This window comes from Nicotiana attenuata, unplaced genomic scaffold, assembly GCF_001879085.1.
Source record: "Nicotiana attenuata strain UT unplaced genomic scaffold, NIATTr2, whole genome shotgun sequence".
NCBI lineage: Eukaryota > Viridiplantae > Streptophyta > Magnoliopsida > Solanales > Solanaceae > Nicotiana > Nicotiana attenuata.
This window is the reverse complement of record NW_017670839.1, coordinates 376,762-388,713: the sequence shown is the minus strand read 5'-3', so window position 1 is coordinate 388,713 and position 11,952 is coordinate 376,762.

The following is an 11,952-nucleotide window of genomic DNA, read 5'->3' as shown; positions in this document are numbered from 1 at the left end:
GCCCATTCTCACCCTGTTAAACCGAGCGAGGAAGTCCCTGAGTCCCTCTCCTGGCGATTACCTAACGGCGAATATGTCATTCACCCTGGCCTCCGCTTTCTTAGCTTTCGTGTGGGCAGTGACGAACTTATAAACCATTTTTCAAACGTTGTTATGGACCGTGCTGGTAGCTGTGAGTACCAAGTTAGGGCTCCTCCGGTTAGGGTTTCCCCAAGCTTTTTTAGTAGCACTGATGCTACTTATTCCTTTGATAGGTCATTGCCCTTTACTACTGTGACTGTCACACCTCCTTTTTCGCTACTACACCCCGTGAAGGGTATAATAAAAGGAGTTTTTCCAATTAAAGGACAATCGAAACGGGATTTATTATTAAAATTCAGAGTCGCCACTTGGGAGATTTATGGTGTCCCAAGTCACCGGTTGAATCCCGAACCGAGGAAAATATGACTCTGTTTAACAGTCCGCGAACCAGAAATCCGAGTAAGGAATTCTGTTAACCCGGGAGAAGGTGTTAGGCATTCCCGGGTTCCGTGGTTCTAGCACGGTCGCTCAACTGTTATATCTGGCTTAGTTATCTGATTTTAAAACATGTTTTAACTTATGTGCTTTTTAACTTTGAATCGCTTTTATTATTATTTTTGAAGAGAATTGCAACGTCGTGAAAACACGTCTCAAACCACGTCACATAAATGCACCCGTGGTTCTTGACACATTTCAACTTCGTTGGGATTTGGATTTGGGCCACATAAATGTGCACCGGAGTTTAGGAAGGTAATATTATTAAATGCCGGGCCCAAAGCAACTAGCGTATTATTAACTTTGTGGGAAGCCATGAAATTCGCTAAATGGCACGTCCCGAGGTCTAAATATTTAATGTGAACATTTAAAGAGGGACACGCGATTTGTGATTTTATTTGGCGCGGCGCACCTCAAATTATTTTAAGGCCAACCTAAAAGAACTATGATTTTCTATTGAGTATTGTCCCTATTTATTTAAACGGCCGTTTCAGCTGTATTTAAATCAAACGTTCAAAGCTTTGGGCTTCCAAACGAACCCAGTATAAAAAGAAAACAATTAAACTGGGCTTTTGGCCCATGTATACACCAGCCTTTATCTTAATAGAATTAGATGACCTGCAGTGGGTCAGGCGCTGTTCTGGGCAATGCTTCATGTAACTGGGCCGAATTAAGCCCAGATTTGCGGCCTGGGCAGTCCAGGCACTATTATTAACCAATTTGAAACTCGACCTACTACTTGGGTCAATTTCATTAGCAGTAGTAATCCAGTTCAGGAAGTGAAGCATAAACTAGAGTCTAAATGATCCAACTCACGTATCTAATAGCAGTAAAATAGCGAGTTAATCAACTAATTGTTTTGAAATCTCATTTTAATGACAAACTAAAACAGTCAACACCAAATCCAAGAGCCTTACTATATTGAAGGGTTATTTGCCTTACTTTTTCAGAACCAAATCGATAGGATTAGTACTAGAGCATAAAATTATTAGCCTACTTATTAGAATCAAAACATCACCTGCTCAGTTTTAAGCTTGCTTTTCATCAGTACTTTAGATCCCTAAACTAGCGTAGAATTAAAAGTCGAAATAGACTAAGCTACAACTAACAAATAAAAGGAAAGTCCATAGAGTCCAATTACAAACCAATCTATAGTCGTGGTACTACAAGTAAAACAGTATTCAAATCAGTGAATCACTTATACATCTGAATTAGAGGAAAAACAACAGGAAGCTCATGTAGTAATGATCCAGGATCCACTATTTATCTTCAAACATGTTGTTCCAGGCATTACATACTACTGGAGGCCAAGGATATACCTGGAAATGTGTCGAAAAATAAGAAAATAAAGAATCAGCAGCAATAAGCAACAGGCAACAACTACCAGAATTCCAGAAGCAACAACGAAACCAGTTTCAACCAGAAATGAACTCAAACACAGCCCAAAATGAATTGTAGAAGAGCAGCAACAGTAAACACCCAAAATAACTTGAACAAACCCAAACAAATTCGAAATCAACCAGTACAATCTCTGAAACTTCAACAACGAGTACACAAACTCTTCAAATCATTTTTCTCTAAGCTAGGAATCGAATTAACAGTTGAACTTGCAATCGATCTAAGGAATATCAATAGAACAGTAATTTTTATGGAATTTTCTGCTGTTTTTCTTTTTGTTTTTGGTTTTGAAGAACTAGATCTAGAATTTTGGATTTGAAATTCAAATCTTCAGCTTGTGAAGACTTGTGGAAATCTGGGGGGAATTTTCAGATTGTGAAACTTTTGGGGATTTTCAAATGTTCAAAACTTGTGACTTAAGGCACTAAAGGCTGCCTTATATAGGCAAGAATAGGGGTAGAAAGTTCTGGAACTCATTCCCCATTTTCCCCCCTTTTTATTTCAGAAATTGGTCATTAATCCCTTACTTCCTGACTTGCTACCCAAGTTACACCCCTAAGTTATAAAAATTCTGATTTGAGACTCATCTAGAATGTTCTAGAGCTTCCAATTCAGTTATTTGAAAGATTTCATGCCCTTGAACTACCCCAATTACCCTTAGCTTATTCTGAAATTACCCAATGACCACCAACTGACCCAGCCCCTTTAGTTCAGTTAAAATCTAACTATAGTTAAACACTAAGTTGTTCAGCTATACCCAATCAACTAACTAATCCTAACAATTATTCAAAGATCAACACTGGACTTCAATCAAAATCATCAGAACAAACATTAGAGAGAACAAAACAGTGAAACGTAAACATGATTATCCCTTAAACCAAATCAGAAAAAAAATGAAAATTAAACTAATCAAGGAAACAATCAAAACAGGATCAGCCAGGAGCAAGTACTAATCTACCACCAAGTTATGAATTAAAACCAACCTATTACGAATTAAAACTACCATTATAACAGAGTTAGCCTATCGAGGGAAAATCTGAGAACACGATTTATTTAATAATCCTATAGAACAAGGGAAACAGATAATAGTGACAAAGAGAAGAACAGAAACACTGAAAACATACCCTAATTAAGAAACAGAATCTCGGAGAACGAAAGAAAACAAATAATTCGAGAAGAGGAGAGGAAAGATAGAGAAAGAAAGAAAAATTTGAGAGAAGATAATAATAGAAAAAGAAAAGACAATACCTATTGAACACTGGACAGAAATCAGCGAGGACCTTTTGATTTTAACACGTTCAGATTCAAACTGAGGCTATCCACGTGCTTTTAACACGTAAATAACCTCAAAACGAACCCAAAACCTCAACGACTACTTCAAACTGGAAATTTTGAATTTCTAGGGTTAAACTAAATTCAATATTCGAGGAGTTTCCTAGCTGTTCGAAGGAGAATAAGGGTAGATTTGTGATGGGGAGGTCGAGGTGAGCTTTCGGTGTGATATTGGAGTTGAAAGGTGTCGGTGCCGCCGTGTGCGGCGGAGATGGAGTTTAGGGTTTTGTATATTTGGGGCGCTTGGTTGGGATTTGCGAAGAGTTGGTCGTGGATTCGTATTGAGGAGGAGAAGGGGAACCAGGGGTGTAATTTTGAGCAAGTTTGGTTGTTCTCCGCCGCCGTGGGCGATTTCCGGCGGTGGAGCAAGGGTGGAGCCGGCGGGGACAATGGGTACGAGGAGGGTGACTATTTGGTCTCTAGGGTTACTGAAGAGTTTGGACATTTTTATTTAATACTCGAGATGGAACCACGGCCGTTGGATGAGAGTGGGTAGACGGCCTGGATTTGATTTGGCATTTATAACTCAAAACGACGTAGTATGCTTCCTATACTACGTCGTTTCGTTGGTCTCAAGGGCATGGGCATCCGGACCGGGTAGTTTAATTGGGTTGGGCAAAATGTAACAGGTTTTGGGGCCTTGGGCTTGAAATGTGACCAGAAACTGGCCCAAAATGATGGCCTGCTTCCTTTCCTTTAATTCTATTCTTTTTATTGTTTTCTTTCTTTTTCTTTTTGTATTCTATTTTGTTTATTGTATTTATTTCTTTTGTAAAATTAACAAAACCTAGTTTAACTCCAAAATTAGACCAATTAATAGAATAAATCCTAGTAAACAAAAGAAAACTAAACAAAACGCAAACATGCAAACAAGCGACTATTTTTGTAATTTTCTTTATATTTTGTTCTAAAACTACTTAACCACTAATTAATCCTAAAATATGAAATTAGATCCTAAATGCAAATGTAAAATAAAATGCAACAATTATCAGAAAATAACACAAAATTCAGAAAAATTGTAAAAATAATAAAGAAATCATTTGTTTGAATTTTTGGGAATAATTCATATAGGACAAAAATCACGTGCTCACAGCTGCCCCTCTTTGCCCGGAAACACGAAGAGTTTTCGTGCAAAGATAAGTGAGCGGAAACGAGCGATTTTTGCCCGTTCGAATACTCCGTGTGAAGCATTTTTGAAAACCGTCTGACCGAACCCTGCTTCAAAGGTTGCCTACATATCCTTGGCTATAAAGGAATCAGGTCAGTGTAGTTCTGAAAGGTTTGGTAGCTGGGACTACCAGGAGCTGTGATTCCACTGCTGTTGCTGCTGCTACTGCTTGCTGACCTCCTTATTACACCGTGTTGAAACAAGAAAAAAGAAGCTATCCTACGCTATGATCTATGAATTACAAAAAAGGTCCTATCTATGTCTTCAAACTTGCTCTTGTGTTGCCTTGTATCCTTCCGACGGCGTTCTTGCGTTGTTGCCTTGAATTATGATATGAAATATTTCGCTATTCCTCTGAGTGATGCTTGACTGCTGAAATTTGAAATACATGCCTCTATTCTCCAGGCGGGCTCCTGATTGCTGACACTTGAAATGTATTCCCTTGTTCTCCAGGTGGGCTCCTGATTGCTGAACTTGAAAAGTATTCCCTTGTTCTCTAGGTGGGCTCCCGATTGCTGAAACTTCGAAAATGTATTCCCTTGTTCTCCAGGTGGGCACCTGATTTCAACAAAATAGACAAACAAAGAAGATTTTCTGCCCCAGTTTGGTGGCTGGGCGCGTCATATTACTAAAAATTTGAAAGCTAAAACTTGAATTGTACTTCCCTTGTTCTCCAGGTGGGCGCCTGACTGCTGGGCTTGAAATGTATTCCCTTGTTCTCCAGGTGGGCGCCTGATTGCTGAACTTGAAATGTATTCCCTTGTTCTCCAGGTGGGCGCCTGACTGCTGAACTTAAAATGTATTCCCTTGTTCTCCAGGTGGGCGCCTGACTTCAACAGAATAGACATAAAACAAGAATATTTTCTGCCCCAGTTTGCACTAGGAAGAGTTGTGAGTTGTTAGCAAAATATAGATCACCTAAGCTATTGATGCAATGATAAGAGTAAAACTAAAGACTTGATTGGAATGTACGTCTCCTGTGAGTAAAACCAAGGACATTTGACTAGCAAATTCATCAGACTAGGTCTTCTATCTTAGGAGAAAGATTCATCAGACTAAGATTTTATATCCTAGGAGAAAGTTTATCAGACTAGGTTACTATTTTTTGTTATCTTAGGAGAAAGATTCATCAGACTAAGACATGTATCCTAGGAGAAAGTTCATCAGACTAGGTTGTATATCTTAAGAGAACAATTCATCAGACTAAGATTTTGATCCTAGGAGAAAGTTCATCAGACTAGGTCTCTTTTGGTATCTTAGGAGAAAGATTCATCAGACTAAGACATTTATCATAGGAGAAGATTCATCAGACTAGGTTGTCTATCTTAGGAGAGCAATTCATCAGACTAAGATTTAGATCCTAGGAGAAAGTTCATCAGACTAGGTTTTCTATCTTAGGAGAAAGATTCATCAGACTAAGATTTAGATACTAGGAGAAAATTCATCAGACTAGGTCCCTTTTGGTATCTTAGGAGAAAGATTCATCAGACTAAGATTTCTGTCCTAGGAGAAAGTTCATCAGACTAGGTTTTCTATCTAAGGAGAAAGATTCATCAGACTAAGATTTAGATCCTAGGAGAAAATTCATCAGACTAGGTTGTCTATTTTTGTTATCTTAGGAGAAAGATTCATCATACTAAGACACTTATCCTAGGAGAAGATTCATCAGACTAGGTTTTCTATCTTAGGAGAAAGATTCATCAGACTAAAACATTTATCCTAGGAGAAGATTCATCAGACTAGGTTGTCTATTTTGTTATCATAGGAGAAAAGTTCATCAGACTAAGATTTCTATTTGGAGAAAAATCCATCAGACTAGGACTTTTCATCCTAGGAGAGAAAAATGTGAAAAGCAATGGCAGCATTTTATGCATGCTAACAAGACAGGCAAGGGCGAAGATTTGAGAAACTTCCCTTTTGTCGGCTCTCCTCTTCTTCCTTTTCTTTGTCTTTCTTTTCTTTTTTTTCATTTTTCTTATTGTTGAACCAACTTTCTTGCACTGCTTTGTTCCTATTTCAAACAAAGAAAACTTGTGAGTTTAAAATGTGGTGGTTAGTTTGTGGCCTTGAACTTTGAGGCCGGCTACTTCTGCATTTTCCAAGATGACTGATTTCCACCCGAAGACCTTGCTTGTTCCCGATATCCTCTACTTGTTGCATTGCATGAACTGGCATTCCCCCAACCCTTATGTCTCATATGAATCCCAAAGCACGTCTATTGCTCCTACTTCGTGTACATGGTGTTCTTTCTTGATTTAGCCACTGGCCTCGGCCTTGAAGTTTATTGTTCCTTCACCCGCCTTGATAACTGATTCTCACTTGGATACCTTGCCAACCACTTTCTTTGTTACCCTTGACGCAGAAAATACCTCTGATCCGTTCACCAAACACCCTCCATCTGATATGTACCAAACCTTTCGTTTTTTACCGAAAATACCTTTGATCCGTTCACCCCAAACCCTTCATTTGTTGCGTTGCTCATGAATTGACAAATACCAAGCCCTTGCATTTCACAAGGATCCCAAAGCATGTAGATTGTTGCCAACTCAGTGTGCCTGTTGTTTTTTCCTGACTTATGACGATTTGATACGCTGGCCAGATACCGTTTTTTTCAATTGGAAAGCTGGTGGTAGATTTTGAAGTCATTTCTCACTCGTTATGACCAAACAGACTCAGGAAAAGGGAGTGAATAAGACAAAAGGAACAGAGTAAAGGATAATGGAAAGAAGACTACAACGTAGAAACCTATCGGATGTGGACACCGACTCAGATGACCTTGACATGCACCTGCAGCCTATTCTATTAAGCAAATCTGATGTTCAGCTCTTGTTGTACCTTTTCGCCGTGAAACTGGGCTTCAATGCTCTGCTTATTCGATTTGAATCACAATCCTCTTTCGACTTGTAGTGCCCGAAGGGTTTTCACCATCAAGCCTCTCTCATTTTGGGCTTTCTCTCAACTCATCGTCGTCTTATGGTGCCCGTGAAGGTTTTCACCAATAAGACTCTCTCATTTTTGATTTCTCTCATCCTTCATCGCCTTGTGGTACCCGTGAGGGCATTTATCATCAAGACTCTCTCATTCTTCATTTCCCTTGTTTGGACCGGAGTGTTATTCATAGCATAAATCTCCTCTTCTTGCTCGACTTGGCATTCTCTGAAGATTGATCGGAAGGTCTTTCTTTGGACCATAGTGCAGGCTTTTGGACGGGGTTATAAAGAAAGGGTATCAAAGGCTCAAACAATTCAACATGGGTTCAGAATTACAACTTTCGGAATCAGATTTCTCACAACAACCACAACTTCTGCCCCAGTTTCTTCCTTGGGGACTGTTGGACTTTTATTTCGATGTGACTGAACCTCAGCGAGAGGCTGCCTACGTACCCTTTTGGGATCAAGTCAAACGTAGTTCAGGACATAGGAATTGCTCTGTTGTTGTGACTTTTCTTTTCTTTGTTTTTTTTTTCACTTTCTCTTCTTTTCTTTTCTTCCTTCCTTTTCTTTTTTTGTTGTTTTGTTGTTTCTTTTTTCTTTTCCCTTTCTTTTCTTCTTTTTTTTTTCTTTCCTTCTTTTTTCTTCTTCTTCCTTTTTCCTTCTCTCTCTTTTCATTCTTTTTCCTTTCTCTTTCCTTTTACTTACCTTTCACGCTTGTGTTTCTGATCTTTACTACTGATTCCAAAAGAGAGATATGAAAGAAAATAAATAAGGCTCAAAGAGGTAACAAAGGATAAAGTGTTTAGATAGCAGAATAAAATGTCTTCGTCATTCCAATCTTCAAAGCATGCCAAATACAAACAACACAATTAAACAAACCAAAGAAATCATACGTAGTATCTTTTGACTGCATCAGAATTGATATCCATATTCACACATTTGCCTTCTACATTCGTTAAATACAAAGCACCATTGGACAACACTCTCGTTACCACGAACGACCCCTGCCAATTAGAGGCAAACTCGCCTTTAGGTTCGACCTGATGCGGCAGGATGCGTTTCAATAGTGTTTCTTTATGTTCTATCTGCCCCAGTTTCACATGGTTCGGGCTTCAAATGATCTCAAAATGTCCAAATTTGTTCTTATTTCCCTCAAGTGTCCCTATCATCTTCAAAATTGTTTCAATGCTTCATGACTAAACTAACTTTCGAGCTCAGGCTGAGAATTATGCATGCATGTCATGTCACTAGAACCAGCAGGAAAAGAACTGTGGAAAGAAAAGAGAACTAAGCAAAACAAAATGACTAGAAATAACAGAAAACAGGAAATTGTATTAGACAGACGGTGAAACGGTTCGAGCAACAAGACAAGCAAACTAGACTGGGATTACAACCCTGGAACAAATCTAGACAACACTAAACGAGCTACTACGACTAAACAAACCAAGCAAAAGGAAAGGATAGAAGGGTTTGAGTCACAAGACAATATTCGGATTACAACCCTGAAATAACCCGGACAACAGAAATGACAACAAAATAAACCACCAAAATTCCACTCCGGCTGACCAAGAAATGGAGCGTCTTCCCAATTACCAAGCACGGCATCTTAGCCACTGAGTTTCGCATCAATACTGCCAAGACCATTATCAACTTTAATCAACAAGTTCCCAAGAGGATTCGCATGCTCCCTGTCACTGTCATTGACCACAACTACCCCTTCTTGAATCATTCTTTCTATTTTCCTTTTCAAAGAGCGACAATCTTCAATGCTATGCCCCCGGACTTTAGAGTGGTACATGCATCGAATAGCAGGATCAAAGCCTTTCGCATATGGGTCTGAAAAAACTTTGCTTTTGGGCACCCGTATCAACCAACTCAGTTCTGTTGTTGTCTGCCATTGTCTTTTGCCTTTGTGTTGTAGAGAAGAGTTACCACTTTAAAACCACAAACCAACCACTTTTCTCATATGATCACAACAAAATGAAGTCATCACGTTAGCGTTAGGACATTTAACATAAGATAATTTCACTTTACGTGCAATGCACCTAGCCACAATTATCGGTTCTAAAATGACTTCGAGGGTACAAAGGTCAGTTGGCATCATCCCAATTGTTTATGTCAACCTCTCTTTTTCCTCCCTCACACTTCTTAGCTTGCTCATTTTCTTTTTTTTTTTTTTCTAATTATCACTCTTTTTCTTCCTTCTCATTTCTCACATCCCACAATTCTGCCTCTTTTTCCTTTCCTTTTCTCTTTTTCCCATTTTTCCTCTTTTTTTTTTCTTTTAATAAATAAAAAAAAATGATTCGATCGAACCCTATGTAGGTTGCCTACGTATCATGACCCCACATGAATCAGATCTTTGCGTAGTTCTGGAAGATCAAGAAACAAATTGACGTTCTCTTTTTTCCTTTTTTTTTACCTTAATAACTACTCTGATGAGCAAATAGGATAAAAGAAGCAAATCCTTTTTTTTTGAATTTTCTAGACTTAATGTTCTATGACCTATTCTAAACTCAAGCTTAACGGGCATTTTCTCTCTCTTTGTTTTTTTTTCTTTTGAAACAAACACCCTACGGGAAATTATTAAGGAAAGCCCTAGAAAAAAAATATTATTGATTCTCTTTTTTTTTTTCTTGTTTTTAGGAAGAAAATCTAGAGAATAAACCACAGGAAAATATTTTGAATTTTCATTTAATATCCTGATGCAAGATTTTTGAAACAAGCAATGAAAAAGATAAAACAAAATATTTTTTCTTCTATATACAGTATCCTAAAGTTCTAATGAAAATAAAAAGAGTTTCTTTTTTTTTTCACTTTCACTAATTTCCCCAAGAAACACCTCAAAAGAAAATCTTTTTGAATTTTAAAATTAACACCTTAAAGAAAGCTTTTAAAGAAGTACTAAAAGAAATTTTTTTTTTTTGAATTTTGGTCTTGATATACTAAAGGAAACATAAAAACAATTCATTTTAAGTCCTAGATACTAATTGCCTAAAGGAAAAATAACCTCAATTTTTCATTTCTAGAATTAGTATTCTAAAGAAAACTTATACCGGAAATATAAAATGCAACATCTTTTTTTTTTTTGGATTTTTGAGTTACACCGCGCCTTTTCAAAAACAAAATAAAAAGTACAATAACAAAAAAAACTTGACATTACTGTACAAAACTAGAAAGTAAAAGACGACATAAAAAAACATACTCAAAAATAACTAAAAACAAAAATAAAAATAAATCTCCTTAAACAACTCCTGAATGCAGCGGTCTTGGGGTATCTGTCCTGCTCAAACTCCGGTTAGTAAATCCACACCTGTATGAGAAAAACTTAAACCAACACTATGTGAGACACATGCAAGACATGATTGAGGTTATTTTTGCAAAGTGGCTATTTGGCCAAAAGATGGCTGGAAGTGTAATATTTGGCTAAGACCCCGCAAAGCCAAGAACCTAAGATTTACTAGGAAAACTGGACCCTATGTGGGTTGCCTACGTATCACGCCCCGAAAGACGAGAATCAGGTATGCGTAGTTCGGGCAGATTGGATACGGGCGAGAATTAAAAAAAAACAACTAACTTATAGAAAACACATTTTTTTTTCTTTCTTTTTTTCAAAAAAAATGATAAAACATGTAAAATCTCCTTGGATTTTCTTTTCCCTTTTTTTTTGATTTTTTTGATTTTCTGAAAATGATGAAAAAGTGTAAAATCTTTTTTTTGTATATTTTTTTCTTTTTCTTAATAAAAATAATAAAAAACACAACTGGGCCCTACTTGCTTTATTTTCACACTTCACCCTCTTTTTTTCTTTTTCTCTCTTTTTTTTTCCATTTTTTTTCATTTTTCATTTGCCCTCAGCTATCATTGGTCCGCTAAATGACCCATTTACCCTTGAATAAATGCAACATGTAGCACATAGGATGCATCAAGATGGTCTGTTATTTTGGGTATACCTGTCCTGGACGGACCCAACCCCTGTGTTGAGTCCCCTAAGTCAAGTGCACATGATGCAAACAACCGATCCTACTAGGGATCCCGCATGAGGCTGAGTTATTCTAGGTTCAAAACCTGGGTATTTGTTCTAGACTGTGTACCCGAGCGGACAACTCGAGTCGAGGAGGGGGCTACGTACCGGGACCCGAAAGATCATCCGGCTTAGTAACTTGTCCGAGCCTCTTTCTTATTTCAAGGTATGACTAACTGAATAGAGAGTCTCGACCAGCGAGCACATCCCCGAAGATAAGAAGAGAAGGGTTTCGTAACAGTTTATATGTACAGTTCAAATAATATCAAAGCGGTAAAAGCATCATTTTGCACATTAAGCCCAACATGTAAAAATATCAGATAATAAACAAAGCCAAATACAACAGTTATTCTAAGCTCGAATTCTTGAACCCTGAACCAAAAGTTCTGGGTTCATTTCCCCAGCAGAGTCGCCAGAGCTGTCACACCTCCTCTTTCGTTTACTACACCCCGTGAAGGGTATAATAAAGGAGTTTTCCAATTAAAGGACAATCGAAACGGGATTCATTTTATTAAGAGATTCAGAGTCGCCACTTGGGAGATTTATGGTGTCCCAAGTCACCGGTTTAAATCCCGAATCGA